An 8,369-nucleotide genomic window follows, 5' to 3' on the forward strand; every position below is an offset into this window, starting at 1 on the left:
TCTTCCTCTGCCTATGTCTTTGCCTCTCTCTATGTCTCTTAGGAATAAATAAATAAATAAAATCTTTAATTTTAAAAAAATATTTTATTTATTTATCATTTGAGAGACAGAGCACAAGGCAGCAGGAGGGACATAGGGAGATGAAAAAGTAGACTCCCCTCCAAACTGGAGCCCAATGCAGGACTCGATCCCAGGACCTGAGCCAAAGGCAAAAGCTTAACCGACTCAGCCACCCAGGCGCCCCCTGGAAGATTCTGGATGGAAAAAAGTACATGGAAAAAAGTACATGGACAAAAAAAAGTACGTCACTCCAATATTCAGAGGTTGAGGAGATACATTTAGTAGATGAGGTTAAGCAGAAGTTTTTAATACAGACTTTAGTTTTAAGAAGTTAATACACATTAAATGGTGGGAAATCACATATGTACCACCACATCAAAGGACCCAACTCCTTCCAATCCTGTCTTTTAAGGAATTCTAGGGGTTTTTTTCTTTGTGAATATTTCAAAACACATTTTTTTAAAGATTTTATTTATTTACTTATTTATTTGACAGAGAGAGAGAAGAGAGAGTACAAGCAGGCAGAGCGGCAGGGAGAGGGAGAAACAGGCTCCCCACTGAGCAGGGAGTCCAATGCAGGGTTCAGTCCCAGGACCCTGGGATCATGACCAGAGCTGAAGGCAGATGCTTCACTGACTGAGCCACCCAGGAACCCTCAAACCACATTTAAAGACAATCATACTTTTATTCTATTTTGTTACATCGTGGTTTCCTCACACTGTATAATTCTCCCAGAACAAAACTAAACTAGTCAAGTACCACACGCATAGCACTCAGTAATAGCTTTTCCATAAAGCTTATAATCCAATAACCACCTCATGCCTGAAAAGCTAAGGGAAATGCAAGGACAGAAGCCAAACTCATGCCGCCTTTTATTCTTTCGGGGTGGTCACTTCCCTGTTACACAGTAACTTTCCCCAGCTACTCGCTGAGCTCACCAAATGTCTGAAAGGCCTCAAGACATCTGACAATCCACATCCTCTCCTCTCAGTGCTAGTCTCCCTTCCAACCAACAAAAAGCACAGACTCTTTACATGCTTACTTTAGAAGTTTCCATTCAGAGACTCATGCCTTCAAAAAAGAGAGAAGTACTTCCAATTAGGTCAAAGTTGTCATCAGGAATGCAGCCTCAAAGCAAAACTTAGCAGAAGGAAAGTCGTGTGGGACCTGAGCTTTGGGGCAAACTTACAGGGGTAAGGTGACAGACGAGGGGCTGTTTAAGGTCCGGGAGAAACCAAGAACCATATGATCCTCTCATTAGATGCAGAGAAAGCATTTAACAAAATACAGCATCCATTCCTGATCAAAACTCTTCAGAGTGTAGGGATAGAGGGAACTTTCCTCGACATCTTAAAAGCCATCTACGAAAAGCCCACAGCAAATATCATTCTCAATGGGGAAGCACTGGGAGCCTTTCCCCTAAGATCAGGAACAAGACAGGGATGTCCACTCTTACCACTGCTGTTCAACATAGTACTGGAAGTCCTAGCCTCAGCAATCAGACAACAAAAAGACATTAAAGGCATTCAAATTGGCAAAGAAGAAGTCAAACTCTCCCTCTTCGCCGATGACATGATACTCTACATAGAAAACCCAAAAGCCTCCACCCCAAGATTGCTAGAACTCATACAGCAATTTGGTAGCGTGGCAGGATACAAAATCAATGCCCAGAAATCAGTGGCATTTCTATACACTAATAATGAGAATGAAGAAAGAGAAATGAAGGAGTCAATCCCATTTTCAATTGCACCCAAAAGCATAGGATACCTAGGAATAAACCTAACCAAAGAGGTAAAGGATCTATACCCTAAAAACTAGAGAACACTTCTGAAAGAAATTGAGGAAGACACAAAGAGATGGAAAAATATTTCCATGCTCATGGATTGGCAGAATTAATATTGTGAAAATGTCAGTGTTACCCAGGGCAATTTACACGTTTAATGCAATCCCTATCAAAATACCATGGACTTTCTTCAGAGAGTTAGAACAAATCATTTTAAGATTTGTGTGGAATCAGAAAAGACCCCGAACAGCCAGGGGAATTTTAAAAAAGAAAACCAGAGCGGGGGCATCACAATGCCAGATTTCAGGTTGTACTACAAAGCTGTGGTCATCAAGACAGTGTGGTACTGGCACAAAAACAGACACAGAGATCAATGGAACAGAATAGAGAACCCAGAAGTGGACCCTGAACTTTATGGTCAACTAATATTCGATAAAGGAGGAAAGACTATCCATTGGAAGAAAGTCTCTTCAATAAATGGTGCTGGGAAAATTGGACATCCACATGCAGAAGAATGAAACTAGACCACTCTCTTTCACCATACACAAAGATAAACTCAAAATGGATGAAAGATCTAAATGTGAGACAAGATTCCATCAAAATCCTAGAGAAGAACACAGGCAACACCCTTTTTGAACTCGGCCACAGTAACTTCTTGCAAGATACATCCATGAAGGCAAGAGAAACAAAAGCAAAAATGAACTATTGGGACTTCATCAAGATAAGAAGCTTTTGCACAGCAAAGGATACAGTCAACAAAACTAAAAGACAACCTACACCATGAGAGAAGATATTTACAAATGACGTATCAGATAAAGGGCTAGTTTCCAAGATCTATAAAGAACTTATTAAATTCAACACCAAAGAAACAAACAATCCAATTATGAAATGGGCAAAAGACATGAACAGAAATCTCACAGAGGAAGACATAGACATGGCCAACATCCACATGAGAAAATGCTCTGCATCACTTGCCATCAGGGAAATACAAATGAAAACCACAATGAGATACCACCTCACACCAGTGAGAATGGGGAAAATTAACAAGGCAGGAAACCACAAATATTGGAGAGGATGCGGAGAAAAGGGAACCCTCTTACACTGTTGGTGGGAATGTGAACTGGTGCAGCCACTCTGGAAAACTGTGTGGAGGTTCCTCAAAGAGTTACAAATAGACCTGCCCTATGACCCAGCAATTGCACTGTTGGGGATTTACCCCAAAGATACAGATGCAATGAAACGCCGGGACACCTGCACCCCGATGTTTCTAGCAGCAATGTCCACAATAGCCAAACTGTGGAAGGAGCCTCGGTGTCCAACAAAAGATGAATGGATAAAGAAGATGTGGTTTATGTATACAATGGAATATTACACAGCCATTAGAAATGACAAATACCCACCATTTGCTTCAACGTGGATGGAACTGGAGGGTATTATGCTGAGTGAAGTAAGTCAATCAGAGAAGGACAAACATTATATGTTCTCATTCATTTGGGGAATATAAATAATAGTGAAAGGGAATAGAAGGGAAGGGAGAAGAAATGTGTGGGAAATATCAGAAAGGGAGACAGAACATAAAGACTCCTAACTCTGGGAAATGAACTAGGGGTGGTGGAAGGGGAGGAGTGCGGGGGGTGGGGGTGAATGGGTAACGGGCACTGGAGGGGGCACTTGACAGGATGAGCACTGGGTGTTATTCTGTATGTTGGTAAATTGAACACCAATAAAAAATAAATGTATTAAAAAAAATAAAATAAGCTCCGGGAGAGCACAAAAGACCGCCAATTCCTAGAATGGCAATGTCATTCATTAATTCATTTAACAAATATGAGTTAAGCACCTATGATGTGCCAGGCTCTGTTATGGGTGCTGGGGTCTACCAGTAAATAAAACAGAAATCCCTGCCCACAGGGAGCTTACATTCTGGAGGGAGGAGGGACAAGAAAAAAGAAAGAAAAATGAAAAAATGTATTATATTCAAGTAATAAGGTAGGGAAGGGTCATATAGAATGTTCAGGGATGGGGTTTTAAGTTTCAATAGCGTGGTTTGGGAAGGCCTCACTGAAGTTTGTATTTAAGTACAAACTCCGGAAGGTCAGGTCGGATTTCAAGTGCCTCAGGAAGTTGTTTTGTTGTGTGCTCCAGTTCCACCATCATCAAAGCTTGGGCCTTAAAGGCCTGGTATCCCCAGCCTAGCACCAATCCTTGTTCATCTCTTGTACTTAAGAGAAAGAGCTCCAAAGAGCCAGACCTTGCCCTTAAAGAGGTTAATGACCTTCCAGGTGGAAAAACAACAAAGAAGGATGTGAAGGGCTTTCCTGAGGTATAAACAAAGTGATTTAGGACAGGGTAACTGGTAATCCAGTTCCAGGGAAAGTAACTGTATGTCCAGTAAGGCTGTCCCAAAGGAGAGGACCTTAGAGCTAGATCTTGAGAGATGAATAGGAGCTCACAGCAGGAGAGTAGGTATGGGTGGCAAGTTAGCTTTTCAGGAAAAAGAAGCCATTTGAGCAAAGGTCCAGAGATGGAATCAGTGAGGCTATTTTTTCTTCGGTATGGTCCCTGCCTCCAGTACTCTGTCCACCGCAGGATAAAACAAGCACACACTCACCCTCAGGCTCTCTGGGCTGACTGTTGGGAAATCCTTATCACTTACCACACCCTCATTTCTTCCCTAGCCAGCAGGAAAGGCAGAAGTTGAGTCAGGCGCACATCCCTAGAATCCAGAGGGTAGTAACCCTCTCCTCACTTCAGGACAATCCCTACTGAGCTAAGAGCCCCAGAGGCTTCATTCAGCCAGGTACATTCAGGGCTGTGTCCTTATAGTAATAAAGTGGCAAGTGGTCCCCTGTTAGAAGTGAAATGGTGAAGGAGGGTCAGATTATCAGTGAGAGAAGTGGGTCAAAGTCTCCACAGCACATCTGAAATGGAGTCAGGGACCAAAACTCAGGTTTCAGCTTGGAAGGGCAAGTTTCAATCATTGAGTCCTTACTTGTGAGCTATTTAGTGTTCCTAAAATCTCAGACAGCAGAAGCGGTGGGGACAGGGGATAGGAACACAAGCTCTGCAGCCACATGGCCCAGTTTGGTGATTTGGGGCAAGGCAGCTAAATCTCTGATTTTCCTTTCCATCATAACATGGTTATAACTGTAGTGTCTGCCGCACAGAGTTACTATGAGGATAATATGAGATAAGTGTGTAAAGAACTTATCAGAGTACATGGCTCAATAGAGCCTAACAACCATTATTAGTAGCATTAAGGGGGAAGAGCTCCAAGAGCATCAAGCAGAATGCCACATTGACTCACTGACCAATTATCGCAGAATAGGCCTCCAAGGTCCATTTCACCACTCTGACCTAAAGTGAGGCACCTAAAATTATGTTAGCAGAAATGTTCATCCCCTGCCAGGAGAAGTCTCATAAGCCAAGTTGGTGGTCTTTTTCTACTTGGATTCTAGCAGGTGCTAAAAACAAACAAACATGTAAAAAAACAAAACAGATTTAAAAAAAAAAAAAACCTAGAACTGCAACAAAAAAACTTCATCAGGGCCTCAATTCCTTGCATTGTTCTCTCCACAGCCCAGTGGGGTAAACACATTAGGTCATTAACACCTTAATATTAATGGGTTTATGAGGAGTGGGAGTAGGGAGCTGAAAGAACAGAAAAGAAGCCAGTTAAAAATAAGAGGTCCAGGAGGCAGTGACGATTAATTTCTGTCACAACTGTACAAGGTCTAGGGTCAACCCTGCCAAAATCAATATTCTGGAATGCTAGGTCCTCTGGTCCTAAAGGAGCAGGGTACTTAGTGGGGGAAGAAAATATTGGTTAATGAAAAACAGATCACCTGTTCCTTCACCAGAATTCTAACCAAATGATTTCACGGCCAAAAAACCCCTAACTATCTCATTCAACTTTGGGGGCTGGAGGAACAGGTTTCCTGGCCCTCTACAAACCATCACAGGGGATAAGAGCATTCTGTGCCCCTTCTGAGGGCCCTGGGGACCCTCTTCCAGGAGCAAACCTCCAACGCCTGCTCCAAAGGTGGCAAGATAAAGCAGTTCAACTCCAGAGCACACAGCTGGGTCCCCTGCCCCAAGCTCAGGGGGAGCCCACTGAGGCGAGACTCCCAGCCAAGCCGCCTCCAGCCTTTACCTTTGGCGGACCTACAGAGGCCAGAGAAGCTGACGCCGCGAGGTCCGAGGTCCGGAAGCGGGGCGAGACCGAGACCCGGCGCGATGGCCAAGCGCTGAGAGAGGAACCACCGAAAAGGTGACTCGACGTCTCCGAGGGTGCAGTTCCCGCTGGGAGCTCGGCCCCACCCGCCCCCAGGGCCGGCTCGGGAGGGGCTCCAGCCGGGGCTGGCGGGAAAAGCCGAGCCACTCTGCTTGAGGCGAGACCCGGAGGAGGCAGAGCCCCAAGGGGTACAGCCTCCGTTAGCGACCGGTGGGCCAGGGAAGGGGCCAGAAGAGGCCCGAGGGAACGCAAACTGGCGGGGAGGGGCCGCCCCAAGCAGACAGGAGTCAAAGCGTGGGGGGTGCGGTCCAGGGAGGCAGACAAGGGAGACGGGACAGGCGGTCAGCCAGGGAGAAGGAAAGATTGGGAGATCACAGACGGGGGGCGGGGGCAGGGAAGGGCGCAGATCCCTGAGATAAGGGTGGGGGGGGCGCTTAGGCAGAGAAAAGCAGGGAGGGGCCCGGGAGGAGCCCGGGACCCAGGGCGAAGGGGCGGCCCCCGGCCGCAGAAGTACCTGTCACCTGCAACAGGTGCCACGAGAGGGTGAGACGTCCCAGCGTCCCAGTGCCGGACTCAACGGAGGGTCTCCGGCTCCTGGAAGACTGCAGTCCTGCTCCGCGGCCGGCCCTACTCACCCTCCCGGTAGGCGGAAAAAGCTGCAACTTTCCCTGGAGCGGGGAGGAGCTGGACTCTTAAAGGGGCCGCACAGCTCTCTGGGCCCTTTAGTAGGGGGCTGCGCCACCCAAAGTGTACTCTGAGAGCCAAAGACTTTTAAGTCACTAGAGGGATACCCTCCTGGGTTAGGAAAAGAAGCTTAAGGGCCGAGGATTGGGGTCTAAGACTGGACGTGGCCCCCTTTTCACTTCCATCTGTGGCCACTCAGATGATAAATCTCCTGCCTCTTCCGCTTAGCTGAGCCAAAAGTTGTCAAACTGTCGTGTCCTTATAAGAAGATGAAGACTCTAGACCATATGATTTGGGAAGATAAAATACGATACCATTCGGATCCTTTAACTTTCAGGCCAATAACAGCGGCAAATAAAAGCGTCTGTCTAAAATAGGAATGTTTGAGACAAAGGACCTAAACTAAAATTCATACATACACAGAGACACAAATGTTTAAAACATTCAACTCACTAGTAATCAAATAAGAGCAGATTAGAACAATACTGAGACTCTTTGGCAAAGTATTTGTTTGTTTTTATCACATTTAATGAGAAAGTAGCTACCAAAAACAAAGTTCTTTCATAATTGCTGGTGGGAGAGTGTGTTGATTAAAAACCCTTTTAGAAGGCATGTGGGCAATATACCTCATTAGACTTTAGAATATTTATATCTACCCAGTAATTGTAGATTCCTGTCCCCCCCCCACTTGCCTTCTCATCAGCCATTAACCATGCTCAATTAAACATCCCAAGTCTACCATCTTAAAAAAAAAAAGTCCTCCCTACAAACTAGATACTTCTCCAGCTCCTCTTTATGGGCAAATTTATTGAAAATGTACTTTGCAGGTACATTTGCAATCTCTATTCTCTTCTTCTCACCTACCAATTTGGCATCCTTCTCCAACACTCTACTGAAATTGAGCTCAACAAAATACCCAACCAATGAATGACCCCCATGTCAATAAATCTATGTAAATAAATAAAAAAATAAAGTGGAGGGATGCCTGGGTAGGCTCAGTGGTTGAGTGTCTGCCTTTGACTCAGGTGGTGATCCCGGGATCCTGGGATCAAGTCCCACATCCAGCTCCCCGCAGGGAGCCTCCTTCTCCCTCTGCTTATGTCTCTGCCACTCGTTCTGTGTCTCTCATGAATAAAAAAATAAAATCTTCTAAAAATAAATGCATGAATAAATAAATGGGATATTTTTAATTATTATCTTGCTTGACATCTTCCCTACATTTAGCACTATTAACTATTTCCTCCTACTTGAAAGTCTTCCTGTGACATTTGTAATTCCATAGCCTTGCTTTTCCTCCTACCCTTTTGCCCTCTCCTCTGAAGCATTTTGTAGATTCTACTTCTGCTATCTAACCTCTGATAGTCAGACATGCTCAGAGCTAGGCTGCATATATTGTCTCGCTAAATGATCTCTTTCACTCACTTGGCTTTAATTACCATCTATATGACCACAGCTATGATTTTATAGCTCTATCCAGAACTCTTCACTGAACTCTGTGTTCTTGACATCTCCATTTGGATGTCTTGCAGACATCTCAAATTCAACACATCCAAAGCTGAACACCCCATATTTTCTCTTAAATTTGCTCTTCCTCCAGTGTTTCCTATC

General features: G+C 44.7%; 1 protein-coding gene across 8 annotated transcripts in view; it reads right to left on the reverse strand.

The window, feature by feature from the left end:
* Positions 1–6,974, reverse strand: part of SYTL4 (synaptotagmin like 4) — a 79,668-nt gene extending 72,694 nt beyond the window's left edge. For 3 of the 8 annotated variants that reach the window (XM_049107281.1, XM_035711947.2, XM_025431734.3), the window contains exons 1-2: positions 6,592–6,752; positions 5,997–6,090 (exon numbers count right to left, since the gene is read on the reverse strand). The gene's annotated coding sequence lies outside the window, so the exon portion shown is untranslated. Of the gene's footprint in view, positions 1–5,996; positions 6,091–6,591 lie in introns of all 8 variants that reach the window. The other 5 variants (XM_025431736.3, XM_025431735.3, XM_025431733.3 and 2 more) reach the window with 4 other exon arrangements.
* Between the last annotated feature and the right edge of the window lie 1,395 nt (positions 6,975–8,369).

Source organism: Canis lupus, chromosome X (assembly GCF_003254725.2).
Source record: "Canis lupus dingo isolate Sandy chromosome X, ASM325472v2, whole genome shotgun sequence".
NCBI lineage: Eukaryota > Metazoa > Chordata > Mammalia > Carnivora > Canidae > Canis > Canis lupus.